The 15,772-nt window shown below is 45.2% G+C and overlaps 2 protein-coding genes across 11 annotated transcripts in view; one reads left to right on the forward strand and one right to left on the reverse strand.

Annotated features, from left to right (window-relative positions):
• The window catches only part of DHX37 (DEAH-box helicase 37), a 978,033-nt gene that overhangs the window by 598,798 nt on the left and 363,463 nt on the right, over positions 1 to 15,772 (forward strand). The window lies entirely within an intron of this gene.
• The window catches only part of TMEM132B (transmembrane protein 132B), a 393,866-nt gene that overhangs the window by 180,550 nt on the left and 197,544 nt on the right, over positions 1 to 15,772 (reverse strand). The window lies entirely within an intron of this gene.

The following is a 15,772-nucleotide window of genomic DNA, read 5'->3' on the forward strand; positions in this document are numbered from 1 at the left end:
AGAATATGATGGAAGAGAGTATGAGAAAAAGAATGTATGTAACTGGGTCACTTTACTATACAGCAGAAATTGGTAGAACATTGTAAATCAACTATAATACAAAATTTAAATGTATATACACCTAGAAGAGATCGCCCCTTGCCTCTGGGAGAGGTAGAGAAGAGTGGCAGTAAACAGCTTTCCTTTGAAAACTAAGCATCCTGTTTTTTTAACAAATGCCCCCAAGTCAGAGCCCCAGCATTTTGCTACATGAGTTAATTTTCTGTTCAATCAGCATGTTGGGAACCAGATCGCTTTCTGCTTCGGGGGTCCCTGTGGGATGGAGATGAGACAGACGGGTCTGGCAGGAGTGGATGGGATCTATGGAGCCGGTTCTTCTGCTGGGGATGGCGAAGGGTCCCCTCGAGGTGGGAGGGTCTGAGAGGCTGCAGGGGCCACACAGGCCCAGGAGATGGCACCACCCAGGAGACAAGGGGGAAGTGGGCTGAGCTGACCACACTGTGGGGAGGACACAGGGGGACCAAGCCAAACTTAAGAGAAAAAGAAACACAGCATTTAGGCAGGATGAAGTGGCCAAAGCCTGCCTGGAACAATGTTTACGAAACTCAGTTTCCTAAGGAAAAATCCAAGGTGCTTTGGCCACTGAGAAAAAGGCTAAGGAGAGTTCACAGCCTGAATACCTGAATACTACCCTCATGTTGCCACTAAACCAGAATACATCTCCTTTGTAACCACATGGATTGCAAAGCAGCCTCTGAGTCCTCTAACAATGGCCTTGGAAGTTGCCCAGATATTGTGGGCTTGTGGGGGTGCAGGGCGGGAGGCTGCCAGGGGCTGAAAGGAGTAGAATGAGGAGTAACCGCTTAATTAACAGGGAGGGGGATTCCTTTGGGAATGATAAAAATAGAGGTGATGTCTGCACAACACTGAGAGTGTACAAAAGGCCCCTGAATTGTTCACTTGGAAATGCTACGCTGTCAGCAGTTCCCATTGTGGCTCAGTGGGTTAAGGACCTGACATTGTCTCTGTGAGGATGTAGGTTTGATCCCTGGCCTCATTAGTGGGTGAAGGATCTGGAGTTGCCGCAAGTTTCGGTGTAGGTCGAAGATGTGGCTCAGATCCGGTGTTGCTGTGGCTATGGTGTAGGCCGGCAGCTGCAGGTCTGATGAGACCCCTGGCCCAGGAATTTCCATATGCCACTGGTGTGGCTATAAAAAGAAAAGAAATGGTACATCTTTTGTGAATTTTGCCTCCATAAAAAAAGAGAAAAAAAGAAGGAGAAAAACTAGGTGAATGGACCCTCCCAAGAGTGGCTGAAACTTTTAAAAAGGGATTAATCAAAAGGAAGAAGAAAAAAAAAGACCCGGAGTTCCCTGGTGACCTAGTGGTTAAGGATTCGGCATGGTCACTGCTGTGACTCAAGAAAAAAAGATGCGAAGAAGAGAACCTCTTTAGAGGCAGGATTTAGAGCAGCAGGAGGGATTGTTCTGGACCCAAAGGTTGTCCTAAAGCTCTTGATTTTGCTGCCCATCCTAAGGAATTCCAGAGTGGAATTACGGGGTTCGAAAACTTGCAGAGCTAATTAAATTCAAAAGAAACATTTCTGGAAGTTCCCACTGTGGCTCAGTAGTAATGAACCCACCTAGTGTCCATGAGGACTCAGGTTCGATCCCTGCCTCTCTCAGTGGGTTAAAGATCCGGCATTGCTGTGAGCTGTGGTGTAGGTTGCAGATATGGCTCGGATCCGGCGTTGCTGAGGCTGCAGTGTAGCCGGCAGCTATAGCTCCAATTGGACTCCTAGCCTGGGAACCTCCATATGCCACGGGTGCGGCGCTAAAAAGACAAAAGACAAAAAACAGGCATCATGATGGCTAAAATGAAAAGACAGAAAATAGGAAGTCTTGACATGGATGTGGAGTAAGAGGAACCCGTATGCATTGATGGAATGAATGTAATTTGGTCCAGTCTCTCTGGCACACTATTTGGTGACGTCTACTAAATCTGAACTTCTGCAGACCCTAGAGCCCAGCACTTTCACTCGTAGGCATACGCCAAACAGAAATGCACATGCCTGCTCCCCAAAAGACATGTACAAGAAAGTTCACAGCAGGGCTGTCATATTAAACTCAACATGGAAACAGCCTAAAACATTCATCAAAAGCAGAACTGGTAGAATATATAGTCATGCAATGGAATATGACCGCCATAGCAAGAAAGAGCAGCATACCAACACACAAGATATCATGGATGAACCTCCAAATATAATGCTGAGTGATAGAAGTCAAAGGTCAAAAAGTACAGAGTATATAATCCCATATATAGAATGTCTGAAACAAGCAAACTCATCTATGAGGTTGAGGTCAACATCGTGGTTACCCTTTGGGGGGGGAGTCCTGGACCAATTCCCAGGGGGGAATTCTGGGACACTGGCAATGTTTTATTTCTTCTTCTGGATGTTGACGGGGTGGTGGGTTGGGTGAATCCATCAGGCTGTATTCATGGGTACCTTTCTGTATGTTCCGGGTGCACTTTTATGTACATAGGTTATAATTCAGGATAAAGTTCAAAACAAAGCAAGCAGACCTGGTGTGGGTAGCAGGAATGCCAGCTGCAACCGTGAAGACCATCCACCATTGGATGTGATTTCTCCAATGTCTAAGTTCAGTGAGAAGCCCCCCAAATGAGTCAGGCCACTGCCACCCTGACATACCTAGGGGCTCTTCCTCCAAACCTCTACCACCTCTTAAGGAGTCCAGGGTACAGTGTAACCTGAGACTTGACCTTGTCTATGACGGGGAAGCATCTTAGAGTCCAGATGAGCATTCCTCCTGGTTGGACCAATGACAGTTAATATCCCAGCTGTTGTAGACAAGCCATGGAAAGACATCTGGACTGCAGACCAGGCTCCACTCAGCAAGGATGAGAGATTGGCCCCCGGCCCCTCCCTCTCATTTCCTCTATGTCTTTCCAGCTCACAGCACCTACCACCTAGTGAGGCACAAGAAAACTTACTCGGTGAACACATGTAAATCTTTCTGTCTTATACCAAGGCCATGGTTTGGTTGTCTGCATCATGGATGTTCGGTAAAGGATTAACATTGATGGTTTGGTTGTCTACATAGTAGACATGCAGTAAAGGATTAATGTTGCCTCAGGAGAAGATGAATCCTTGCTCTCAGCTCTTGGGAACTGAGATCTAAGCTCTTGGGACATCCTGCCTGATGAGAGTATCTTTGTTTACCTGGAAGCCTTGGGCCATGCCAGACCATCTATGCTCCTATATTTACAGTAGGGCGCTTTGGGCCACAGGGTATCAACCTGACCTCTGGAGGGACTCAGGACTAAGGTCAGCCAAGTGGGCCATTAGCCGTGTTTAAGTGACCAAGCTCTACAAACCAAAGCCTTGGTAAGGGTTTCTGAGGGCCATGCCCCTGGACCTCTACTGGATCCCACCCCGTGTGCCTCTTCCTTGGCTGGTTTTTACCTGTATTCTTTCACTATATTACTATATCTGTACCTGTACCAGCTTTGCTGGGTTCTGTGAGTCCTTCCAGCAAATTATTGAACTTGAGAGTCATCTTGGAGACCCACAAACTCACAGCTGGTGCCAGAAGGGTGGGTTGGAGGACTTCATACGTTACGTCAAGTCTTTCACTGTCTGCTTGGGAAGGCATGCAATTAGAACTCTGAAATCATCAATGCCTCGAAATAATTTTCTACCACACATTACCCACTCAGTCCTAACATTTAAGAAGAATTCCTTGAGTGCCAGGCGCTGTGCACGAAGCACTAGGTAACATAAGATGAACAAGACTCAGTCCAGACCAGTCAATCTCCAATGATCTTGGCCATAGAACAAAGCATGGCTGACCTTCCTCCAGTATCCACTGTACTGTAGAAAAAGGACTTACTAACAAATGCTAAAATATTGTGGGTACCTTTTATGTGCCAAATACTGTCCAATACCTTACATCATTAAGATGTATAATTCCCATACCACCCAAAAGGGTAGGTATTACTCCTGCTCCCATTCTCTGCATGACGAAACTTGAGCTGTCACAGGACTGGCAAATTGTGTGGGTGTGGCCAGGGGAGGGATATTCTGCATTCTGCTTTAGCCATAGGAAATAAAGAAGATTCCTATTTGGACAGCGAAAGACACGTGTAGACTGGTTATTGGAAACTCACCAGCTGAAATATTTAGATAAGCATGTTTACTAATGTTAGAATTAACCCAACAACCCACCACAAGGAAACTAAACTAATAATCATTCAAAAGCAAGAATGACTACAACTTTGAGATCACAACCATCTATGGACAATACTGGTGACGCCCTGAGAGTAAACTGTCCTTCTGTCCAAATACCGATGGTGGCCCCCTGCCAGGAGTTGTATGCACACTGGAGCTGCTCAGAAATCTTGCGTAATTATAAGTAAGATTTTCTGAGGCCATGCCCAAGGGCCAGACACTTTCCCAGGAGCTTTACATAAATTGCGTCGTGTTTTACCTGTCTGAATTCATTTCGTCTCCTAACAACACAACGACCATGAGTGGTATTGTCATTTCAGGTTTCCAAAGGAAAATCTGTGGCACCAAAAGACTATACAACAGGATCACAGTTGGAAGTTGACTCTGTTGTGGAGGCAGGACAGAGTCCACCCATCTGACAGGTACATCTAAGGCACAATAGCTTGTGGTCACTCCAGGCTGCCCAGGCCTGGTCCCAGCCCCACCACTCACTCTATCTGTCAAGCTGAGGCTCCTCCTCTCTCAAGAGAGGAAAATGTAAGAGTGGTTGCAGTGGGTTGAATAGCATCCCTCAAATATTCATAACAACCCAGAACCTCAGAAGGTGACCTGATCTGGAAACAGGTCTTCACTGATGTAATTAGTTAAATATCTTGAGATGGGATCATCCCAGACTTAGGATGGGCTCGAAGCAGTGAGTGGTATCTTTATAAGAGAGAGAAAAGGAGAAGACACAGAGACACAGGAAAGAAGGCAACTGAAGACAGCAGGAAAAGCTGCAGCGACCTGTTCACAAACCAAGAAGTGCCAAGGATGGCCAGCAGCCACCCGGGGGGAGGAGGGAGGGGGAAGGGAGTGGGATGGACAGGGAGTTTGGGGTTAGTAGATGCAAACTATTACATTTAGGTTGGATGGGCAGGAGTTCCCATCATGGCTCAGAGGAAATGAATCTGACTAGCATCCATGAGGACACAGGTTTGATAATACCTGGCCTCACTCAGTGGGTTAAGGACCTGGTGTTGCTGTGAGCTATGGCATAGGCCAGTGGCTACAGCTCCAATTGGACCCCTAGCTTGGGAACCTCCATATGCCAGAGGTGCGGCCCTAAAAAGATTTTTTAAAAAATAGATTGGATGGGCAATGAGGTCCTGCTGCACAGCACAGGGAACTATATCCAATTTCGTGACAGACTATGATGGAAAATAATGTGAGAATAAGAATGTATATGTGTGTATGACTGGGTCACCTGTTCTACAGCAGAAATTGACACAACATGGTAAATCAACTATAGTCTAATAAAAAATTATAGAAAAAATTTTAGGAGTTCCCACTGTGGATCAGCGGAAACGAATGTGACTAGGAACCGTGAAGTTGCAGGTTTGATCCCTGGCCTCGCTCAGTGGATTAAGGATCTGGCATTGCCATGGACTGTGGTGTAGGTCACAGACTCAGCTCAAACTGGTGTTGCTGTGGCTGTGGTAGAGGCTGGCATCTGTAGTTACGATTAGACCCCTAGCGTGGGAACCTCCATATGCCATGCGTGCGTCCCTAAAAAGCAAAAAATAATAATAATAATTAATAAATAAATAAAATAATTTAAAAAAATACATAATGACAAATTAAAAAAAAAAAAAAAAAAGGATGCCCAGCAACCACCAGAAGCCAGGAGAGATGCATAGAATGGATTTGTCCTCCAGAGGGAAACAACCCTGCTACCATCTTGATTTCAGACTTCCAGCCTCGTCAATTGTGAGAATACATTTCTGTTGTACCCAGTTTGTGATAAGCTGTTGGGACAGCCCTAGGAAATGAAAAGAATGGCCATCTTGTAACACTGCTTCATGGACAGAAAGATAACACAGTATAAAATGTGGGCATTGAAGTTCCTGTTGTGGCTCAGCAGTAATGAACCCGACTAGCAACCATGAGGATGCAGGTTCAATCCCTGGCCTCACTTGGTGGGTTAAGGATCCAGCATTGCTGTGAGCTGTGGTATAGGTCACAGATGGGGCTCGGATCCCATGTTGCTGTGGCTGTGGCGTAGGCCGGCAGCTGTAGTTCTGATTCAACCGCTAGGCTGGGAATTTCCATATGCTGCAGGTGCAGCCCTTAAAAAAAAGAGAAAGAGAGACTGACTCATTTACTGTTATCTTGAACACTTCTGATAGCACTCCTTTAAAAAAAATGTGGGAGTTCCTGTGGTGTCACAGCGGAAACGAACCTGACTAGGAGCCATGAGGTTGCAGGGTCGATCCCTGGTCTCGCTCAGTGGGTTAAGCATCCCACCATTGCCATGAGCTGTGGTGTAGGCCACAGATGCAGCTTGGATCCTGTATTGCTGTGGCTGTGGTGTAGGCCAGCAGCTGTAGCTCCGATAGGACCCCTAGCCTGGGAATCTCCATATGCCAAGGGTGCGACCCTAAAAAGCAAAAAAAAAAAAAGTGGGCACTGGAGAAGTGCTATATACACATATATATTACATTATGTTATGTAATATTATATTGCTTTCTGAAGTAAAGGAAGAGATTAAGAAACTCAGTTGTCTGGGGAAACACATGCTTATATATTAATAACATATGTACATGATAAGGAGAAATACATTCTAATTATCTTTGATTTGAGATTTTTGTGAAGACTGAGCATTCCTACATGCCTAGGGGAGCTGGATACTCCAGGGTTAAGGATCAAGGCAGTGGTGGAGTTAGTGATGACAACAATTAACTAGCTCTGAGAGTTTGGATAAACCACTGAACTTCTTTGAGTCAGTTTCCTCATCTACCAAAGGTGGGTTATAATAATATCTACCTATAGTGTTTTTATAACGAATATTAAGTGAATCACTGTATATAAAGTGCTTAGAAGAACACCTGGGACCCCAAAAAAAAAAAAAAAAACCAGATCAGAGTTAGCTATTGTTATTTTTCTGGCAATGAACCACCATATACTCTCCAGAGGTCACACACCCGGGCATCAAGCCCCAGCACCCCCCTCCCCCGTGAAATGTCCTTTGGAACTGCCCTAGGTTCCAAAGGACCCCAACCACCTCCCCTCCAGATATGACTTTCTTGATCCTACTCCTTTTCCTTGGCAGAAAATTCCTCTCATATCCTAAGACAGGGCAAAGTCTTCATTTGCTGTAGTAAATACACTTTTTTCATAAAGCTTAAGCTAGAGAACATCCAACTCTCAACTCTTTGGGTTCAAAGGACATCAGTGTACACCTGACAAATTCTCAGAAATTTTCTGTGATTGCAGTTGACCAAAGTAATAATCCAATTCTTGTCTGTGTCTATCTATATGTCAGAAGTGGGGCCAGTTTTAGAAGTGGCTCACTACAGAGGTTTAGATGATGTCCTCAGTTCCCTAGGCACCTGACTCTGTTCAGCTCTCACGTATGTGGGTTTTATGCACTGACAGTTTCTCTTCTTGTGGTCACAGTGTGGTTGCAACAGCTCCAGATCTCACATCCTCGTCCATAAAGGAAAAGCAAGATTCTTTCTCCCAAAACAAAATCCTGGAGCCAGGTTTTCGCTCATTGAATTTGACTGCATGTTCAACTTGGGACCTGTAACCCTGGCCTAGGAGGTGGAAGGACAATGTTCATTGGCCTGGCCAGTCAGTGACCATCCTGCGCTAAGAGTGAAGTTAATACTATTTGAATCACAAGGAAGGGGTTAGCAGGGAGTGGCTCCCCAAAGGAAATTCAAGTTACAGCAGAAGAAATAAATGTCAGGTATCAAAATCCCAAGCCTAAAGCCACATTACTAAGATTCTGGCTCTCTCCTACATATGTTATAAAATTGTTCCTAATTCCAGTTCTTAGTCCAAATCCTTCCCAATTTTAGATTCTATTTGTTAGAACAATTTAAGCCCAGAAAAAAAATCCATGTCTTGAATATTCATCAAGTTTGTTTTAGAGAAATATTTTTAGGCTTGGTGATATTCTTAACGCTTGTTATTTAAAAACTACAATAATTTCAAACTATGTGACAACGATTAATGGTCTCAGCACTGTAACCAGCTTGAGGGATTTGGGGGCTGATGGAGGGAAAGATATGACCACAAGGTGGCAGTAGCACGCAACAAGCGTTGTCTGAGCAATGATTTGACAGGTTTGCTCGTTATGGAAGTCCCTCATAGCCTAAGACCTTCTAAATGATATGACACAGAGGTCACTAGCCAGGAGGGGAGGAGAGCAAGGGAGCCCCGGGGGGAGAGGAAGCAGCACACTGAAAGTCTTTGGGTCAAAAGGCTCCAAAGGGCAGCTGCAGCTTGGGATCTTTTTTTTTTTAAGTCTAGTTGATTTATAATGGTGTGCCAATTTCTGCTGTACAGCAAAATGACCCAATCATACACATATATACATTCTTTTTCTCATATTATCTTCTATCATGTTCTATTCCAAGAGACTGGATATGGTTCCTTGTGCTGTACAGCAGGACCTCATTGCTTATCCAGTCTAAATGGAATAGTTTGCATCTACTCACCCCAAACTCCCAGTCCCTCCCACCCGGTCTATGGCTAACAGACACTGTGAACAATTTTGCAGGGTATGCAAAGCAAGCAGACTCTAAATGGCTAAAATAGCCTTATTTAGGGTATATTTAAAACAATGAGATGTGTAAAAAATTGTGTGGTTCTGACAGGCTTTTGAGCTAAGAGGTCCCAATCTGTTGTGAATAAATTAAAAATATAGGGGCCAACCTACAGAGACCATCTTTGGCTCACTTATATAATAACTACTTTCTGACAGTTACCAAAACTTACATTTATACTTCCATAGGGTCTACCTTATACAAATATATCTTATCTGTATCCTTGAAGTTATGGAATTACATGGGGAAGAATACATTGGCAGAATAAGGAATTATTTGTTGATGAACTGAGCCTTCAGGAAATCAGTCCCCACTCACACTTGGCCCTTGAATGACAGTGGCATGATCCCTAGCCCCAACGCCAACATCTCTGCTTCTTGGGGTGTGGGTGGGGTTTCAGACTCTGCTGACTGTCAGCCTTACATACAGTGCAAATACAATGCAAATCTACGGCCAAGTGGAATTGGCTATCTTGCAATATTGGAGGATTGACGAAGGCCAGCAAAGCTCCTGAGAAAAGGAATCCAGCAGGGAGCCACCAACCACCCCTCCAGAGATATTTACTGGCAGTTCAAAAGTAAAGGGGGCGGGGGGGAAATCACCAAGAAAGGCTAAATACTTCAAAAGAGGGCAGGATGAATAGCCAAGCAGAGTGAAGCTCTTGAGGAAAATGGGGAAGCCCTTAAATTCTTCTGCTAAGTTGATCCTTTTTGTGATCCCGCTGGCAATGTCAAGTGTGAAATGAAAAATGCAATATTGGGTAGTTACATAAAATAAGAGAAAAATAACCACCAAAAAATTGTCAAACAGGCAACATATGCTTTGTTCTGAGTGGCACAGAAGGGGAATTAACTAAGACCGAAGTTTGTTTACGGTAAGATAAAAGAAATTTGTCGATCTGTATTTCATTTCTCAAGGAGGATGAAAAATCTCAATCAGGTTTCCTTTTTCACACGATTTAGATGATTTATTGTTTGCATTTTCAGTGGATTAATTTGAATTGGCCAAATATTCTTGGATTAAAGAAAAACTTCCCTCAATTTTTTTTTTAAAAAAGAAAAACCTGTTAACACTTTTGTAGCTTTAAATGGCAATGCTCTAAAAAATGTATATTTGGAGTTCCCTGGTGGCTCAGCAGTTTAAGGATCCAATGTTGTCACTGCTGTGGCTCTGATTACAGCTGTGGCTTGGGTTCCACCCCTGGCCCGGGAACTTCCACATACCTTGGATGTGGCCAAATAAATAAACTAAAATTAAAAATGCATATTTTATGTGTAAAATACACTAACACTATGTTTTGGCAGGGAGCTGGCCTCCTCACAGTTCCTAAAACAGCACTTGCCTTCCTGCCTCTAAGCCTTTGCTCTTGCTATTCCCTCCACCTGGCAAAGCTTCCCCCACCCCCACCAACATCCACAGGACGCACTGCCTCATCTCCTTCAGGTTTAGGCAAATGTCATCTCACTGAGCCTTTCCCAGACCACCTGATCCAAAATAGAGCCCTAGGAGTTCCCCACTGTGGCTCAGTGGTAATGAACAAGACTAGTATCCATGACAATGCGGATTCAATCCCTGGCCTTGCTCAGTGGGTTAAAGATCTGGTGCTGCCATGAGCTGTGGTGTAGGTCACAGATGCATCTTGGATCCTGTGTTACTGTGGCTGTGGTGTAGGCTGGCAGCTGTTGCTCCAGTTCGACCCCTACACCCTGGGAACTTCCACATGCTGCAGGTGTGGCCCTAAAAAGCTAAAAAAAAAAAAAAAATAGAGTCCTATTTCATATCCATAGCCTTTACTTCCCTTTTTTATTATCTGTCTTCCCAAATGGATGTAAGCACCAGGAGAGAGGGGATTTTTCCTTTTTAACTAGACAAAGATTCTATTTTTTTATTTTTTATAAGGAATGAAATTTACTATTTCTTTTTTATTCATTTTTATTATAGTTGATTTATAGTGTTGTGTCAATTTCTGCTAAGCATAGTGACCCAGTCTCACACACACACACACACACACACACACACACACACTCTTTTCCGCATATTATCTTCTGTCATGGTCTAGCCTATCTACAAAACAGAAATAGACTCTCGGACATAGAGGACAGACCTGTGGTTGCCAAGGGGGAGTGGGGAGTGAGTGGGATGGACTGGGAGTTGGGAGTTAGTAGATGCAAACTATTCCATTTAGAATGGATAAGCAATGGGATCCTGCTGTACAGCACAGGGAACTCTGTCAAGTCTCTTGGGAGTTTTTTCTTTTCTTTTCTTTCTTTCTTTCTTTCTTTCTTTCTTTCTTTCTTTCTTTCTTTCTTTCTTTCTTTCTTTCTTTCTTCCTTCCTTCCTTCCTTCCTTCCTTCTTTCTTTCTTTCTTTTTTTTAAGGGCCACACCTATAGCATATGGAAATTCCCAGGCTAGCGGTAGAATCAGAGCTGCAGCTGCCAGTCCACACCACAGCCACAGCAACACCAGATTCTAGCCGCGTCTTTGACCTATGCCCTAGCTCATGGCAATGCCGGATCTTTAACCCACTGAGCGAGGCCAGGGATAAAATCCGCATCCTCATGGATAACAGTTGGGTTTGTTGCCACTAAGCCACCGCAAGAACTCTGGAATTTTTTTTTTTTTTAATGTTTTGTTTCCTGCTTTATCCATGGCTCTGAGAGCCATGGCTGGGAAACTGGAGGTGCTTCATAAATGTTGGTAGAATGAAAGATCTCTATCTAAGGCACCATCTCTCTCTAGGTTGCTCTATAAATATCAGACTTTGAGGGCTGAAGATGTTCAGTAAGAGACAAAGGCTGCCAAGGACAAGGGAGGGAGGCGTGTCGAAACCCCGAGGTCCACAGGTTCTTGGACTCTTAAGCACAGCAGAATCACCTTGTTACAGATATCTGGACCCCATCTCCGAAGACTGTGATTCGATAGGTCTGGGGCGAAACCCAACAGTACTGTGATTTTAAACAAACCGCCCCTCTGATGTAGGTGGTCCCCAGAACATGCTTGAGATAACGGTGTTTGGGACACACTGCAGACAATCACATTCTGTCAAGGAGAGTAACTGCCAGGGAACATCTGGTGTTCAGTTCACTTACTGAGATAAGCCCAGGCCTGGGCATTGGAGCATTTTCACATGTGATTCAGGAAAACTGTAAAGACACTTTTAATTTGGGTTCTCCCCGCAAACCGCTTTCTTGGTGAGAAATTAACCCCAGAGAGAGAAGCATGCATCTCCCACCAGGCCCCTGGAGGCTGGCGGAGGCTGGCTCTGTTGAGAGCTCATTTCAAACTGTGACTGAAACTTACAAAGATTACAGGGCAGGGGAAAAAGTCAAGGTGAGGAGCCCATCTGCTGAGATGACCACAGAGCAGGTGGGGCTCCCTCCTGTCCAGGTGGCTAAAAACCTGGACATTGAGAATAGGTGATTTTTTTTTTTTTTTTAAGGGCCACAAGTGCAGCATATGGAGGTTCCCGGGCTAAGGGTTAAATCAGAGCTGCAGGTTCCAGCCTACACCACAGCCCCAACCGAGCCGCATCTGTGACCTACACCCCAGCTTGGGGCAACGCAGGATCCTTAACCCACTGAGCAAGGCCAAAGATAGAACCTGAATCCTCATGGATACTAGTCGGGTTCTTAACCCGCTGAGCCACAAAGGGAACTCTGAAGATAGGTATTTTTGGTCTTAGTCTGAGAGAGAACAGGAGCCAGCTTGAAGGATAGACAACCGTGCAGGAAAAATCACATCCATCAGAGCAGAGTATTGGGGTGGGCACGCATTTCAGCCCCCAAAACAGGGGTGTACAGAGGAATCTTCACGCAAGTGAGAAATATTCCAAAGCAACTCGTGCTGATTCCTGTGGGGCTATGCCACGCCCCCTCTTTTCTCACTGTTGTACTTAATCTGTCACCTAAGAAAGTCAAATTGTAAGTAAACTATATGTATAGCTTTTGACAAGTCAGAAATGTAACATTTTAGACAAGCCTAGGAATGGTTTTAATCACTTCTGTGTTTCTACCACGACAGGTGCCTTGATTTCGTTGGGTCTGTTCGTTTGCTATCATCTCCTGGGACACAGCTCATGTCAGCAAAGTTGACCTGTAAAGCCTTTGGGTCCCTCAAAGCAAGAGGGAACTGCAGATAAGAAGGGGGAATTCCCATTGTGGCTCAGTGGGTTAAGGACCCAACGTTGTCTCTATGAGGATGTGAGCTGGATCCCTGGCCTCACTCATTGGGTTAAGGATTTGGCATTGCCATGAGCTGCAGTGTAAGTCACAGATGTGGCTCAGATCCAGTGTTGCTGTGGCTGTGGCACAGGCCGGAGGCTGCAGCTCTGATGTGACCCCTAGCCTGGGGACTTCCATGTGCCACAGGTGTGGCCATAAAAAGAAAAAGAAAGAAGGAACTTTGAACTAATTTCCACTCATTCCAAGAAATTTCCGCTCCTCTGGCCAAAGGTGCTCTGAGTGTGGAAATGCCAACACGATCCCCTTTGCAAGAAGCTCCACGCAGCCGGTGAAGCTCATCTGGTCCTCAACCACTCTCCATGACTTGATGAAACTGCCATTACATCATTTCCCAACCAAAGAAGACCTTCTGCAAGGCAGTCCTTTCTTCCCTGACTCCTTAGATGCTCAGCCAATCTCAAATCACAGCCCCTCCCACAGGCAAACCAACATCGCACACTGAACCTAGAACTTCCTATTGGGTCTCTCTTACTCTCCACTAGCTGGGCTGGTTTCCTAGGGCTGTTACAACCAAGTACCCTAAACGCCTGGCTTAAAACAATTTATTTATTCTTTCTCAGTAACGGAGACTAAAGGTCCCAAATCAAAGTGTCTGCAGGGCTGTGCCTTCTCCAAAGGCTCTGAGAGAGAAGCCTTCCTGGCCTCTTCCAGCTGGAGGCTCCCAGCAACCCTTGGCTGGTGGTGGCATCCCTCCCATCTCTGCCTCCATCATTACATGGGACTCCCCCTGCATGTATCTCGGTGTGTCCTCTCCTCTTCATATAAAGACACCAGTCACTGAATCCCACCCTCATCAAGTATGACCTCATCTCAACGAATTACATCAGCAATGACCCTTTTTCCAAATAAGGTCCGATTCTGAAGTTTCAGGCAGGACGTGAATTTGGGGGTGGAGGGGGACTATTACAGCTTTGATAGAGGCACAAAGACAAAGAGGAGGAAATAGCAAAAGTTTTGCTTCCCTGAAGCATCAGGTGCCTGAGAGGAGAACAGGGGCTGAGGAACCACAGGCAGGTGACACTAGACAGGAAGATGGGCTAACACCCTAGGGGAGGGGTAGACTCGCTCTCCTGGACACACTCATTTCACAAACATCTATGGAGCAACCACTGTGCACTAAGGCCTCTTTCAGGGGCTGGAAAGATAGGTCTCTTTCAGAGTCCCCTTCAAGCAGGGAGAGATGGGCAATAAAGAAACAAATAAAGGGAGTTCCCATGGTGGCTCAGTGGGTTAAAGACCTAATGTTGTCTCTGAAGATGCAGGTGCAATCCCTGGCCTCACTCAGTGGGTCAGAGCTCGGCAATGCCACAAGCTGCAGGTTGCAGATGTGGCTCAGACGGGTATTGCCATGGCTGTGGCATAGGTTGCAGCTACAGCTCCAATTCAACCCCCAGCCCAGAATTTCCATATGCTGCAGATGTGGGCATAAAGAGAGAAAAATAAAAATTAAAAAAAAAAGAAATGAACAAATGAAATGTACCAGGTAAGTCATATGATCAATACTACACAAGAGGTAAGTTCTAGGACAGCTATTTCATCACTAAGATGAAGCCGAGAAGGGAAACGTGAATGAGAAATGAATATTCATTTCCTGGAAGAAAGTTAATTGCTCAATGATTATACTAAGGACATTTTAAGAAGGATGCCCTGTCAGCTGGATACTTCAAAACATGCAAGATTTCTCTCTCTCTTTCTCTCTCTCCCCCTCTCTTTTTTTTTTTTTTTTTTTCTTGCCTTTTAGGGCCGCGCCCGTGGCATATGGAGATGCCCAGGCTAGAGGTGTCGAACTGGGGCTACAGCTGCCAGCCTACATCACAGCCACAGCAATATTAGATCCGAGCCGTGTCTGTGACCTACACCACAGCTCACGGCAACACCAGATCCTTAACCCTCTGAGCGAGACCAGACCAGGGATCAAACCTGTGTCCTCACACATCATAGTCAGATTCGCTTCTGCTGTGCCACAAAGGGAACTCCAACACACACGATTTCTAATGCATGACCAGAGCTGTCTCATAATGACCTCACTTCAGCAGAAGCAGCACAAATGGCCCACAGGCAAACCAGAGCACCTCTCCTATAGCCCATTAATCAATCTCTCTGTCTCTCCCCCTCCCTTCCTCTCTTTCTCTTTCTCTCCCCACCCCAACCTTGCCCTCGTTCCCTTCTTCACAATTCCTTCAGCATTAAGAGAAGCATGTCCATAACTCTGCCTTGGGTCCACACATCCAAAACCAGAAAAAAAAAAAAAATAAGAAAGAAAAAAGAACTAGACCCAGCCTAGTGCTTGTCATACTTAGCCATTTATTTCCTTCTGGTCCATACCATGTGCGGCAGATAAACTCTAAGGTGGTCCACTATGACCCCCAACTCCACTTGGCCATACCTTTGTTTAATTCTTTCCCCCCCTGAAGTGTAGGAAGGTCCTGTGACTTACTTCTAACAGAAGAATATGGTAAAGATGATGAAATGTCACCCCATGGTTCCATTACATGTTATAAGACTTCATCTCGGAATTCCTGTCTGGCTCAGCAGCAACAAACCCAATGAGTATCTGTTAAGTCTTAGGTTTGATCCCTGGCCTCGCTCAGTGGGTTAAGGATCCAACGTTGCTGTGAGCTGTGGTGTAGCTCACAGGCACAGCTCGGATCCTGCTTTGCTGTGGCTGTGGTGTAGGCCAGCAGCT

Source organism: Sus scrofa, chromosome 14 (assembly GCF_054392235.1).
Source record: "Sus scrofa isolate SSC_HxYL_T2T_F1_AM1 chromosome 14, Sscrofa_HxYL_maternal_Yorkshire_Landrace_v2.0, whole genome shotgun sequence".
Classification (NCBI taxonomy): Eukaryota; Metazoa; Chordata; class Mammalia; order Artiodactyla; family Suidae; genus Sus; species Sus scrofa.